The sequence below is a fragment of the Notamacropus eugenii genome, chromosome 5 (genome assembly GCF_028372415.1).
Source record: "Notamacropus eugenii isolate mMacEug1 chromosome 5, mMacEug1.pri_v2, whole genome shotgun sequence".
Taxonomy (NCBI): domain Eukaryota; kingdom Metazoa; phylum Chordata; class Mammalia; order Diprotodontia; family Macropodidae; genus Notamacropus; species Notamacropus eugenii.
This window is the reverse complement of record NC_092876.1, coordinates 403,443,489-403,458,491: the sequence shown is the minus strand read 5'-3', so window position 1 is coordinate 403,458,491 and position 15,003 is coordinate 403,443,489.

Sequence of the window (15,003 nt, the reverse complement as noted above, 5' to 3'; positions counted from 1 at the left end):
AAATACCTCCTACAACAAAAAAAAGTAACAGAAAAAATGTAGTCTGTCAGAAACTTGCTATAGACTAATGCCTCACACCATTTACCAAGATACACTCAAAATGGGTACATGATTTAGACACAAAGGGTGATATTTTCAGTTAGTGGACCATAGAAGAAATTATCTGTCAGAAATCTCAATAAGGGAAGAAGTCATAACAAAACAAAAAGATATAGAGGTTCATAGGAGGCAAAGGGGACAATTTTGAATACATAATTTTTTAAATTTTTTTTGCACAAACAAAACCAATACAAAATACATACCAAAAAGAGCAAAGTATGAAACTTGGGAGAAAACCTCTTTGCAGCAAACTTCTCTGATAAAGGTCTCATTTAAATTATAAGAAAAATCAATTCTCCAACTGACAAATGGTCAAAAAATATAAATAGATAATTTTTAGAGGAAGAAATACAAGTAATCAATAACTATATAAAACTGCTCTATTTACCTAATAATTAGAGAAATGCAAATTAAAACAACTCAGAGATACAACTTGCAGCCATAAGATTGTTTAAGATGACAAGAAAGGAAAATGAAAAATTCTAAAAAGGCTGTGAAACAGTATGTATTCTAAATTCATTGTTGGTCAAGTTGTGAATGAGGTCAATCAGCCTGTGAAGCAAGTTGGACTATACCCCCCTCCCCAAAGGTATTAAAATATGCCTCTCTTTTGACCCTCGATTTATATTCCAAACAGATCAAAGAAAGAAGAGGCCCTCTATGTACATACACATTTATAACAGCTCTTTTTGTGGTGACAAATAATAATAAAGTGAAGGAATTCCCATGAATTGGGGAATGACTGAATAAGTTATAGTGTATGAATATGGTGGAATATTATTGTACTTCATGAAATGATGAAATAATGGTTTCAGAAAAACATGGGAAGGTACATATGGTCTGATGCAAAAAGAAGTGAGCAGAATATGGGATAGTAGTATGCACAGTAACAGCAATATTGTAGTGTTGATTAACTATAAAAGATTTAGTAACTGATCAACACAACAACAAATCACAATTCCAAAGAAAGAATAATAAAACACATTATCAGTCTCCAGATAAAGGCTAGTCTTCATACCAAATGAAGAGCATTTTTTTCCCTACCTTCCTTCCCTCTTTCCTTCCTCTGTGTTTTCTTTCTCTCTTTCTCAATATGGCTAAGTTGGGAATTTATTTTGTGTGACTATACATAGTTGGAATAGCTTTTGTTTTTCTTGTCTTTTTAATGGGTGAAGGCAAGAGAAGGCAGGGAGAGAGAATTTAGAAGTGAAAATCAATTAGCATTGAAGCTTAAAAAGGAAATTATTTAATCCAGACCTTTCAGTCCAACTCCATTATTGCATGAGAGCATCAACTTAGTTCAACAAACATTTATTGAATGCTTACTCTGTGACAGGTGCATGTTCTAGGAGCTTAAAATGGGAAGATGGAAATAAAGCAGTCTTTGTTTTCAAAGAACTTACATTACACTTGGAGAAGAGATGGGGTGGGGAATAATGGACACAGGCAAATGTAAATAAAATATGTACATAGGGTAAATACACAATAATTTGAATATACTTGGAGGAGAGCACTAATAACTGGTTGGTCAAGGATAGATCAAGGCTTTCTGCAGGGTATAGTATCTGAAATGATCTTCAAAAGAAGATAAGGATTTTATGAGACAGAACTGAAGAAGGCAAATATTATAAGAATGGAACAGAGAGATAAACAGATGCAATGTAATTTTCAGGGAACAGCAAATAAGTTAATATAATTAAAACACTGAATGTATAGAGGAGAGTAAATGTGCTCAACAATGTTCACTCTTTATCAGTTTTTTGAAAATTCTATATTAGATGACAAAAGGTTGTAAAGAACGGTTAGTTCTACAGGAACAATGCCTATGTATATATAGTAAACAATATGAAAACTGAAGGACCTACCATCTAATGTGCATCCTCAGAATCTAAAAAGTGTTACATCAGTTTTTTTTGTTTTTGTTTTTTTGTTTTTAGCAGTTTATACTGGGGATTCATCATAATATATTAAGACTGTGAAGCAAGACTGGTTGAGGCAACTATAATGGTAATTTAAATGGGAAGATCTTTCCCATTTGTTAATAGGCCCATGTGACCTTCTTGAATCACATGGAAGCCTAAGTCACATGTGATGGGAGGAGCTTGCTGAATAGGTTGAACAGGAAGGATGGAGCAGAACTGGAAAGAATTTAGAGCAGGTAGAGTGGAAGAGAGATGATGTAGGTAGGCAGGCATAGATAGTCTTGTGAGTGTTTGCTTGTGGAAAGGCTCCAGCAAGGGAGTGGGAGGGTGAAGTCTTGGGAATGACTTTGTCCCCTGCAGTATTGATGTGTATTGATTTCTTGGTTACCATGATGGATTTGGCTCTCTGGTGTTGAGATTTGGTTTCCTGATGTCTGAATAAATGCTCTTCTTCTGTCTTCTATCTTCTATCTTCTAAGAGAGTCTGTTACACTTTGCAATTCCAAATTATGTTGGTATATTCATAGTTACTTCATATTCATAGTGATTATTGCCTGGGTGACACATTTGACATCACAAACAGAATCACAGGGTATAAAATCTCTCTTTGGAGGCAGAAAGGCTTTAGAGGAACAAATGGATATCCCTACATGGGAGGATTTACCTTATTCCTCCCTATCAAGGGAATGGGCTAAAAACACTGGATCCTGTGAAAACTGGGAACCAAGGTTACAAGAGGGGAACCTAGAGATTTGGAAAGGTGTTTGTAAGGAATACCAATAAAACTAGTGAAAGAGCTGCTAGGGGTGTGTAGGAGGGGCTGGATTTCATTAAACAGGTACATTGTCATGTATAAAAGCAGAGATGAGTTGTTGAAGGAAAAAAAATCAGATGAATAAAGAGTTAGCTAGTTTACATGGGAGTTCTCAGCATTCAGGCTCTTCTTTAAAAGAGCAATCTTGGGGCTCAGGAGGAAGAAAAGGCTGTTTATTTAGGTCAGATGAAGTGAAAGGCTGGCAAAGGAAGTGTGCATCCAGTATTTGTACAGATGCAGCCTAGTTGTCATAATAATAATTGCCAAGAGAATGTGTGGGAAGAAAATGTAAGAAAGTCAGAGTTGGAAAATGAAACAGTGTTAGAGGGAGAAGCTTCTCAGGCAGAAGCATGCCCAATACTAAGGCAAAAACAGGAAAACCAAGTGGGCAACACAGTGTTTAGGGAGATAATTGAGGATTTTACTCAGCAGGAGGTCATAGATACTTAGAGTCAGTTCACCCAAAGGTTGGGAGAATTGTTAATATCTTGGATGGTGAGAATCAGTGATGAAGGAGCAAGAGCAGAATCAATATATGGCATGGATTGCTTGAAATTTATAGATATTAGTCAGAATCCTTTTGTACAGCAAGCTTTTAGAGATTACAACATGCAAGGAAGTAATAATGCAACTCACCTGTTAGCTTTGACTGCAGAAGGGTGCAATAAGCAGTATCCTGCTGACTCTATGTGACCTACTGGAGATAGACCCTGCTATTCACTTAGGGAGTAAAACAAAGTTAAAGAAGGGGGGAATAAAGACCGCCATGACGACCTGAAATGCAGATGCATACTGTGATATCACCTTAGTAGTTTTCCATAGGAATGTAATAGTGAAGATAGCTCCTCTTTCTTACAAGTACCTAGTTTTGACTCTATTAATTGGGGAAATGGAGCACCCTCTTTCAGAGGTGTTGGACAAAATTTCACAGTTAAGTGACTTAGGGGACTGGGGAAAAGATAAATTTCCTTAGAAGAGAGGAAAAAAAAATAGCCAGCAGATTCAAAGTCAGAAAAGATTGACAAGGAAAGAATTGTTTCCTGCTCTATTGAGAGCAAGGGTAGACCTTGGAAGCATAGATGGTATTTCAAATAATGAACTATACAAAATGGACCAAGAAAAGGGGCTTGATGCTAGATTGAAAAGAGAAGTAAAAACTGCCTCTACAGATCTTCCTGAACCCTTGTATCCAAGTTTGTCACACCTTCAGGGAGAATAGAAAATTGGTCAAGCCCCAGCTCAGATTAAAGAAATACACAGATGGAATTACAGACCCCATATCAATTTGATCATATATTGGAAAAATGGATGAAATACTACAAGTAGGGCACTAATAGATACTGGGGCAGAGCTTTCCTTTTTATGTGGAAACCCTGATAAGTTTAAACATGAAACTCCTATTACTATCACACAACTGATAATTTTAGTGGGTAAAATAAAATGGACCCAAACATTTTACCTGAACTTTCTAAAATAATTGCTTCAAAGCAGTATCATGTGCAAAATGGGAAAGATGAAATTACCAATGCTATAAAGGAATATGTTGAGGCAGGAGTGCTAGGACCTACAACCTGTCTGGTGTGTATGAAAGTCAGATGGGAAATGGAGGATGACAGTGGATTATAGACAATTAGAAAAGGTGACTCCTCCCTGTATGCTGCTATTCCTGATACCATTACCTTAATAGAAAAGATCTAGAAATATGATGGGATTTGGTACACAGTTATTGATTTAGCCAATGCTTTCTTTACTATCCCAATAGATTCTAAACAATGGAACCAGTTTGTTTTCAGTTGGCAGGGCCAACATTATACTTTTACATACTTGCCACAAGGATATCTACACAGCCCCACTATTTGTCACAGGATTGTGGCTGAATATTTGGATGAATTAGAGCTACCTGGTGTACAGCTTACCCACTACATAGACGGTACAACGGTACAGGGAAAAAATGTAAAAGAAGTAGAAAAACATTTGACGCTTTTAATTAAGCATTTGAAACACAAAGGGCGGGATGTTAACCCTACAAAGATTCATGGGCCAGCTCAAACCAAAAAGTCTTGGGGTATACAATGAAATATGAGGCTGCAAGAGATTCTCTTGCAAGTCCAACAAAAGATTCAGGATTTTCCTATCCCCACCAATAAGAAAGAGACCCTAAAGTTTATAGGATTATTTGCATATTGGCAACATCATATACTGCATATAGGACAAATATTGAAACCCTTATATAAAATTACTAGGAAAAAATATGAATTTGACTGGGAACCTGAGCAGAATAAAGGTTTTGAAGAAGCAAAGGCCACTATACAACTGGCCCTAGATTTATGGTCTGTTGCAAGCTGAGTAGAATTACAAGTGACTATACAAGATGAATGTGAAAACTGTTCCTTAGGTAGTAACTGGAGAGATAACATGGGTAAAACTACTAGCTCAAATTTGGCAAATAGATTATATTAGACTTCCACCCAAAGATAAAGGATGAAAATTTATATGTACTTGTGTGGACACCGATTCAGATGTACCAGTGGCTTGTCCTTATAAGAATACAACCCAGAAAAACACCTGTAAAATGCTAGATATCATGAATCTACCTTTTGGAAACTTAATGCAGATTCAAAGTGACAATGGGTCACATTTCAATGGTAAGGAAATGAAGAGATATTGAGTATCAAACAATATAAAATGGATATGTCATATTCCATATTATCCACAAGAGTCTGGGTTAATTGAAAGAACAAATGGATTATTGAAAGAACAGTTAAGGAAGTTAAGTTCTAATAATTCTTATCAACATTGGAAAGATAATTTGTTCATTGCTTTATGTAATTTGAATAATAAGCCATTAGTAGGAAGTGCACCCCTAGCCAGAATGATGACGCCAAATCTGCAAACACAAAACAAACACAAAAAATTGCAAATATTGAATATTGAACTGTGAGGCCAGATATCCCAGCAACACATCCAGGAACACCTGATTCAGTAGGATATGAGTTTTGTTATGTAGAGGACTTTTGGTTGGATCAAAAAGAAATAAGAAAAATCTCTGCTGAAATATATATGAGAATCCCTAAAAATCATTTTGGACAGATTTATCTAAATCAGGATTAGCTGTTAGAAGAATACATGTATTAGCTGGAGTGATAGATTGTGATTATCAAGAACAGAATATTGTGACCTTCCAAAATTTAGACAAAGAACCCATACAGTTTTGTAAAAATGATAGAAAAATTCAAGTGATTATAATTCCTTGTGAAACAATACCCCTTGTGAAAACTGACCATTCTTCTGAAATAAACAGTAGAGGTGATCTCTTGAATGGAAACTTGTGCAGCAGGGACAGCTCTACATCCAATTTCAGCAGGAAGTAGCTATAGAGGAGGAGACCTTCACCCTTTACCCCAAGACTTTAGGTTCCATTTGATAGAGGAGGGATGGTGGGGTGCTTGTGCACCAGCCTCACCCTAAGATATTATTTCATATGCTTATTTTCTGTTACCTCTGTTACAGTTCTTTTGATATGAGTTACCACACCAACCTATGTAATAAATATGAAAGATTTGGGGCTCAAATATAATGGTAATTTAAATGGGAAGATATTTCCCATTCATTAGTAGGCCCACATGACCTGTTTAAACCACACAGAAGACTAAGTCATATGCGATGGGAGAAGCTTGCTGAACGGGTGGAACAGAAGGGATGAAGCAAAACTGGGAAGAAGCTGGTGAGAGCAATTATGGTGGAGAAGAGAGGATGCAGGCAGGCAGGCACAGCTAGTCTCGTGAGTGTTTGCTTGAGGGAAGGCCCTGGCAGGGGTTAGAGGGAAGGTTTGGGAATGGCTTTGTCCCCTGCAACATGTGTTGACTTCTTGGATACTGTGATGAATTTGGCTCACTGGTGCTGGGATTTGGATTTCTGGTGTCTGAATAAATGTTTTTCTTCTGCTTTTTATATGGAGAGTCTGTTATACTTTGTGATTACAAACTGTGCTGGCATATTTATAGTCACCCTTGGTGCTGTGAATATTGCCTTGGCGATACAGCAACATTATGTGGTATCTGTTTATATAGACAGGAATATATGCCTTTTCAACTGTCATATTCTACTTAGTTGCAGAGCAGGGACTAAAATCTAAGTGTCTTAACTTCCTAACCAATGATCTACCTGGTATGCTATACTGACTCTTTGTTTAGTTTGATTTATAAAGATTACTTAAAAAATGACTGACATCATTAAAAAAGGTCTTTATTCTCTGTGTACTCTTTAATCAAGGTATCAGTTCACACAGATTAAAAATTAATGAATTCTTTCATCAAACTAAAAAAAATCTGTGTCTAGGACTGCCAGGATGACTGAAAGTGACTGAGGGTGTTGACTGCTTCGGAAAAAGGAGCAGCTGATATAAATATAGCCATCTCTCTGCACAGTAGAGTAAAATTTTTTAATGCAATTTCTATTCCTTTCATTGGCCATCTTCACAATACCTGAACAAATTCCAATTTTATGCATATTTTCAAGGCTTATAATTGCATTCATCTACCTAAGGAAACATCTATTTGTCATGATTCCCCACATCATCCCCAATTACCCATTCATATGATCATATGTCACAGAATAAACATGAAGTGGGCAGAGAAGAAAATCCATTTACAAAAAAAAAAAAATCGGTATCACAGAGCTGTTCTTCCATTTGGAAATCAATGCTCAAATTAAATATTTTCAAACCTAAAATTTGAGGCATTACTCATATTTTCACTGATTGAAAGAATGACCATACATTTTAAAAATCTACTCAAGATTCCTTAAACCCTCAGGTCATGGACTAATAAAGATCCGTGATTTCATGGTCCTGAATATTGGCCCCAAGGAAATAGATAGTATAAAACCTTTTGGTCTTAGTAGATAGTGTGGTAAGTGTTTTTGGCCAAAACAAAACAGAACAAAACAAATTCATTACCTGATGACCAAAAAGGCCCTGTAAGATTACTCAGGTTGTCTTTGAAAAGCAAACACATGGTCCTTCCAGAATTATACTAGAAGAAGCCTTTCCAGTTTGGTAGCATCTCCCTGACGTCATGATATACTGACATTATTTTTGACCACTCAAGATCACTTCCACATAGATGTTGGAAGAAGCACTCGTAAAATGGTATAAAAATAAACCTAAGACAGCAATAAAATGAATGGATCATTCTTTGATCTCCCTCTCTCTCTCTTTCTCTCATCTCTCTATCTAGGTCTCTTTTTCCCTTTATATTGTTTGATCTCTGTACCTCCTAAAAATGTGTATTCTGAGAAGTACCAGACTTATGAATCTTAATATGGGGCCTAGGATTACATATTCCTATTCTGTTGTCAGTTCTCTGTACTATTAAAACCACTTTACTCTGCACACTTTGAATTCAGAATAGAAGAGAAGAGAGAAGAGAGGAAAAAAAAGAAAGGGAGAGGAGAAGAGATGTCTAGAAAAAATTCTGAAATTATCTCATGTTGGTAACAGAAGGGACAACTTAGAACTATAAACAACCTGTTAGCATAGTTTCTAAGCCTTTAAATATTCATTTGGTAAGATTATATTTTTTCTATGGGGTTGTTGCATCCCATCTTGTTTCTAAATGCACAGAAGAATTGATTGGTTACTGAGTCCAGCTGCACAAACTCTGTTAAGGCACAGCTGCCAGTGTTTTCCTTCCCAGGTTTATTGATTTCCTCAAAGTAGATAATGAATGCAACGCCCTCCTCTATTGCTGGCCAACAACAAATATAATCCTATGTGCAGATTCCAACAATTTTGGAAGAGTCTCCCTACCAGAAGGCCTATATCTCCTACTGAAAAGAGCAGAGAGGAACTGCAGATGGTTCAGGAACATGCAACTAGGCCAAATTGGAGCATTTTGGTGCTGCCACACTGGGCTTTGTTATCCAGTGATAAAAGAGTCCAGTATCTTCATACTCTTGCCCTTAGAAATGTTGGGCCATTCCACCTTACAGATTGCTTGATTCTTTTAAAAATCAGTGAAGCATCTATAGTATTTTTGATATTTTTTTTATTTGAAAGTACCTATGACATTAGTTTGGAGAAGGAAATAGTAAACCACCCAATACCTTCACCAAGAAAACCCCAAACGGAGTCACAAAGAGTTGGACATGACAAGCAGTAGCAACAAAAATGGCACTAGCTGTGTAACCTTGAGAAAGTAAGTCACTTAGTTGTCCCCAAATGACTTTCCTCATCCTAGAGGAATTCACAGTGGTTCAGAGAATAGAGTTCTGCAATTGAAGACTGGGGATACTTGGTAGAATCTGAACTCTGTCACTTTTTATGTGAGTTACTTTGGACAGCTACAATGCCAATGTGATACCCATAGCAGTCATTATGAATATATATGCTTATTTCCAGGGTAACTTTGCAAAATATAAATAACTCTCTTCCTTAAAGGTAAAACCAAAATATTTATTCAGATATCAGAAAGTTAATTGCACCATGGTAACAAAGAAGCTTATATGCATCACCAATCCAGGGAACACTGACAAATATCTCCAAGCCTTCCCTCTGTCAGGCCTTCCCACTAACAAGCGCCCCTGGATAAAATTTCTCCTTCTCTCACTCATGCTAGCTGCTCTGCCTCAGCTCTGCCTCGCTCTCTCAGCTCTACCTCATTCTCACTTCTTGCTCCGTTCTTCCTGCTTCACCTGTTCAGTAAACTCCTTCCACCATGCCATATGACTAAGGTTCCATGTGACTCAGGCTTCATGTGACTCAGGCTCCATCACAGCAGTCATCTGGGCCCAAGCTCAGAGCAGGTCACATAGGCCTATTAATGGACAGGAAAAATCTTCCCATTCCACTAACATTACAATGGCCTATTTAATCTTCCTGTGCCTCAATTTCCTTATGTGAAAAAGGACGAGGTTAGACTAGATGATATATAATGTTCTTTCCAATTCTAAATTTAGCTCCTCTGGGACACAGGGACCATTTTTGCCTTTCTTTGTATCTCCAGTGCTTAGTACAGTGCCTGGAACATAGTAAAAGCTTGATGAATGCTTGTTGACTGACTGACTGAACCTATGCATGACAGTGAATTTCCATGCTATGAGCTTGTGGTATGGATAGGTCTGCCAAGTAGGCCACCATTTCCCTCCAAAAAATGTATATAGATATATGTGTCATATAAATTTGTAACCCTGCATATTAATGAATACTTTACATCATTTACTTGTTTTTGCTTTGTTTGTTTTCAGAATGCTATTTTAAAGTGGAATATGTTACTATTTCCTATCCACAATTAAATCTAAAAACCTCACAGATCAATGTGTTGTCACAATGAAGTCAATAATGCAATAAGGATTTTACTATAGGAACTCATGAAACCCTAGGCACCCCACTATTCTTTAAAGTGACAACGACTTTCCAAAAGAGGGGACAGGAAAGGATGGGAGAGGAGGGAGAATGAAAAGGGAAGGGGAGAGGAGAGGATGGGGATGGAGAGGGGAAAGGAGAAAAGAGAGGAAGGAAGGGGAGGAAAGGGGAGGAGAATGTGTGTAAGAGAAAAGGAAAGAAGAGGGAGGAGGAGAGAAGGGACAGAGAGGGAAAATGATGAGAGAAGGAAGAGGAGAGAAGAGGGAAAGGGAGGGGAGAGAAGAGAGAACCAGAGGGGAGAGAAGGAAAAGGGAGGGAATAGGAGAAAAAAGGTGAGAGATGTAAAGGTTAAGAGGGAAATTTAATGTCTTCTGGACAACAGAGAGATTCCCAACTTAAAGAATATGAAAGGAAATTTGTAGCTTTTAAGTTCCAGTTTTCATTTTTTTTTTCAAAACATGTTTCTATCATGAATTGCAAATGAAGGCCTGTGGAAAATCTCTGATTAAGCTAAAAGAATGAGGCCCAGTAGTTCTGTGCCATGACTCACTGTTGTACATGGTGTTTATCTGCTTCTTGCTGTGCCACATTCTCATGCTGCTTTGGAGCATTTTCTTCCAAATTAGAAGCAGCCCTTCTAAGTGAAAAATCAGGTAATGGAAAAAAGTCATTAAAAAAAAACATACTGTCAAAGCATCTTGGATCTCTCCCTCCTTAGGCCCATTCTATGTAATCCAATTATGACACATTACTTTCTTGGACAGGAGAGATGCAGGATGGTTGTCAGTTAAGGATCTTGCAGAGCTAAAACACACACACACACACACACACACACACACACACACACTATTTTGGGTGTCTATCTGGCTTCATTTGGCTAACAATATCACAGCTGAATGTCACTTAAAGGACCCAGAATGAACCAAGAGCATTTATTTCAGCAATAATTCCCTTAGGGGGTCTAATGCCTTTGCTTCCTGAGCCTCTGTTACGTCACAGACAGGGCCCTCCTACTGCAACAGGGAGCTGGAAATCTGTATCAAGTGACTGTGGGACCATATGAATAGACTGTGTGGTAGCACATTCCAGGAATTGATTCATAAAGATGGGGAGGAGAAGAATTAGGGATTGTTGGATAAAAGATATGTTGTTGGTGTGGCAGAGAAGTTGTAAAATAAAACCTAAGAAATATGTGACCTACACACTAATTCTTATGCCTTCAGTTGTAGGGGGATGGTGGCAGAGTCAGTCATGGGTCACGACAGTTTTACATGGACATGAAGTTGGAGTAATTAAAAATAATTACAAAACGCAGTATCAAAATAAAAGCAGAAAAAATCAGATATATTCGTTGCTCATTTGTACCTCCCTACTCTAACAAAGGTTTCAACACTATCTAAATTAATTTATACAATTAATGCCAAACAATGCAAACTACCAAAACTAGACAATATAATGAAATTCATGTAGAGGAACAAAAAGTTCAAGAATATCAAGAGAATATTTTTTTAAAGTAGGAAGGAAGAGGAAATGGTACTATCAGATATCAAACTATATTACATGGGCATAAATATTTAAAAATATAATTAGTACTTTTTAGATATTTTTACAAAATAATTAATAGAATATATTAGGTTAACCAGATCCAGAGATAACTAAATATAGTAGTCAAGTCATTGAAGAAACAAAAAATAACAGCCAGTAGGCATATTTATGGGAGTCTTATTCAATGTTGTTTATCCTTCATTCTTGAAGAAAACTGTGCAATTAGGAAGTTGATGCCATGAATTGCAAGGGAATTGGAATTAAATGAGAGAGGACTGTGCAAAATCACAATACTTACTTTCTCTTCCAGAGCCATCTAGCTCCAGTGATGAGATATAGATCAGGATGATTGGAGATGTCTCCCTGTTCAATGAGAACTGCTAAGAAAACTGGAAAGCAAAGTGTCGGAAATTAGTTTTAGGTCAGCATCTTACACCACATACAATAATGTTATGCACATGGATACATTACATAGATACAAATGTCAAAGGTTTAGAAAATTGAGAATGGGAGCAACAATGAAATTTTTTAAAAACTGCATTCCTTCATAAAAGCTTTATTAAAGCTATATTAGAAGAAGAAGAATGTAAAGCATTCACAGAAATATCTCCACCTCCTCTGTTTCTTCATTTTCTTCTCTCCTGAAGAATTTTTGCTTGTATAACATAATGAGAGTTAATTCTTAATCAATAAAAACTGTGACTCTGATATTTTCTACCTACTCTAATTTTGACCAAGTCATTTGACCTCTGCATCTCAGTTTCCATATTTGTAAATGAGGGAGTCAGAAACAGATGATCTCTTAGGCTCTAACTAGCTCTAAAAAAACAAAATTAAAAAAAAAAATCTCAGCATCTGAGCTCAGTGTTTCCAGGACCCAATATAAAATGTATAAGTAGGCCTAGTTTTTGACTGTTAGTTCTACCAGGCACACAAATGAATAAACCATCTTGTCCCCTCAGTATCATCCCTTCTTACCTATCATTTGCTCTTTTCTGCCCTTCATTCCAGATAGAAATGGACAATGAATATCTTTTGTCTTTATTTTGACAAAGAGTATTTTGTAATTATTTTCACTAAAGTCCTGAGTGGGTCTTAGTAGGCTGACTTTTAGATGTTTCAGAAAGTTCCTACCTTCCAGCTATTCACAGTGCTCTATTGCTGTTGATTTTTCACTCCAAAATTTCTGTCCTTCCCAACCTCAGTAATTAAGTATTTAATCATGTTCTATTAGGGTATTGAGAGAAAAACAAAGTCAAGTGCAAGTCATGTCATCATTTCTCTGATGGCATGGTCTTCTTCAGCAACAAAGGATGAACACAAGAACCTGATAGCTGGGTAACTCAGCTCATCCTCTTCTGTCTGTCTCCTCATTCCCTTCCTTCTCCTCTCCAAAGGAAGGCCAATTTGGTTGACTTGGATTTTACTGACTAGATTTTCCTTTCCTTTCCTTTCCTTTCCTTTCCTTTCCTTTCCTTTCCTTTCCTTTCCTTTCCTTTCCTTTCCTTTCCTTTCCTTTCCTTTCCTTTCCTTTCCTTTCCTTCCCTTCCCTTCCCTTCCCTTCCCTTCCCTTCCCTTCCCTTCCCTTCCCTTTCCCTTTCCCTTTTCTTTCCCTTCCCAAAAACCTTAAACCTACCCCGCCCTGAAGTTTGGACGACATTGGGCCCCTGCCTAAGGCCTCTCTTCTGGACCCTCCTGACTTTAGAGTGACTGTCAATAGTAACTGTTGCTGTCTCCCTCCCAGCCTGATGTCTTTCATTTTCTTTGCCTCCTTAAAGGGGTCACTTCTTAAACAGGCCTATTCAATGAATGAGCATTACCTCTCCCTAAATGAGTACCTGCATAGACCTTGCCCCAAAGGGTCCAAGGTCTCCCAGTACAACCTGGGTCATCTCCAGTCATCCTGAAGAATATCTGGTCAGTGGATTCAGATGACTCTGGAGAAGAAGTGAGGCTGGTGACCTGCACAGCCCTCCCTCACTCAAAACAAAGTCAAGTGCAAGTCTTGTCATCGTTTTTCTGATGGCATGGTCTACTTTGGCAATGAAGGACAAACACAAGATCTGACTGAAGTATCCTAAACCATGCTGTGAGTGAAAACTACTCTTCATTAAAAGGGCATTTCCATTTTTAAAAAATCTTATTAACATAAAGGAAGGTCATTATTTTAGAAGCTATCATTAGACCACATTTTCCTTTTTTTTTTTTTTTTGTTAGATGGGCATCTACACAATCATTTCTGGGGACATGCAAGTCCAGAGGATAGAATAGGGTGCCTATGCTAGTAAGCTAATTCTATTAGCTATCTATTAGAATAGATTCCCCTCTCCTAACATGGTTCCTAGATGACAGGTAGTTTGGCATAATGGATACAGTGTTAGAATTGGAATTAAGAAGACCTGGCTTCAAATCCTGCCTCAGATACTTCCTTGTACTCATTTGGTTTCAGTTTCTTCATCTGTAAATTGAGAGAGATTGTGCTCAATGGCCTTCCAATATAACCTCGCACCTCTGAATCTCTGACTCTATAACATGTACCTCCATCTAACAAATGAATCTATAGCACAATCTTTAACACTGCCCAACATGGTTTTGTTTTTTATAAACTGTATATATATATATACACATATATACATATATATACATATATACATATATATATACATATATACATATATACATATATATATATAAGTAGCTAATAAAATGAGTTTCCCCTCTATGCTCTGTTAATTTAGCCAGAATCTAGACTCCCATTTTCTTTTGACTCCAGAGCTTAGGTTTATCACTGAAGAAAGTCAAAATTGCTTTGATTTGAACCATTATAATTTTGACTGTCATAGCCTCTGTTGGACTGTTACTATTACTCAGAAATTATTCTACTCAGCATCATTGATTCTGTGCTCCATTTCCCAAAAAACTCTTTTTTAAAGCTTTTCCTTTTTCTCAGATAATTTACCTTCTCCCTATTCCTACACTCGCAGAAAGTGACCTGAGATCCTATTTCACTAGCAAGGTTTAAATCCTCTAATTGTTTCTTCTAAACTGTCTTCCTTCACTCCCTCCTCAGTACCTCACATCTAAGAAGGAAGCATTATTCCTAATCCTTGTTAATGAGTCTTTCAGTGATCTTCATCTTTATAAGGCTTGGGTTCAAATCCTGTGTGAAATACTTGCTACATGTATGAGCTTGGGCAAGTCACTTTAACTTCCCTTTTGTTGTCATTGAGTCATTTTTCAGTCATGTCCAACTCTTCAAG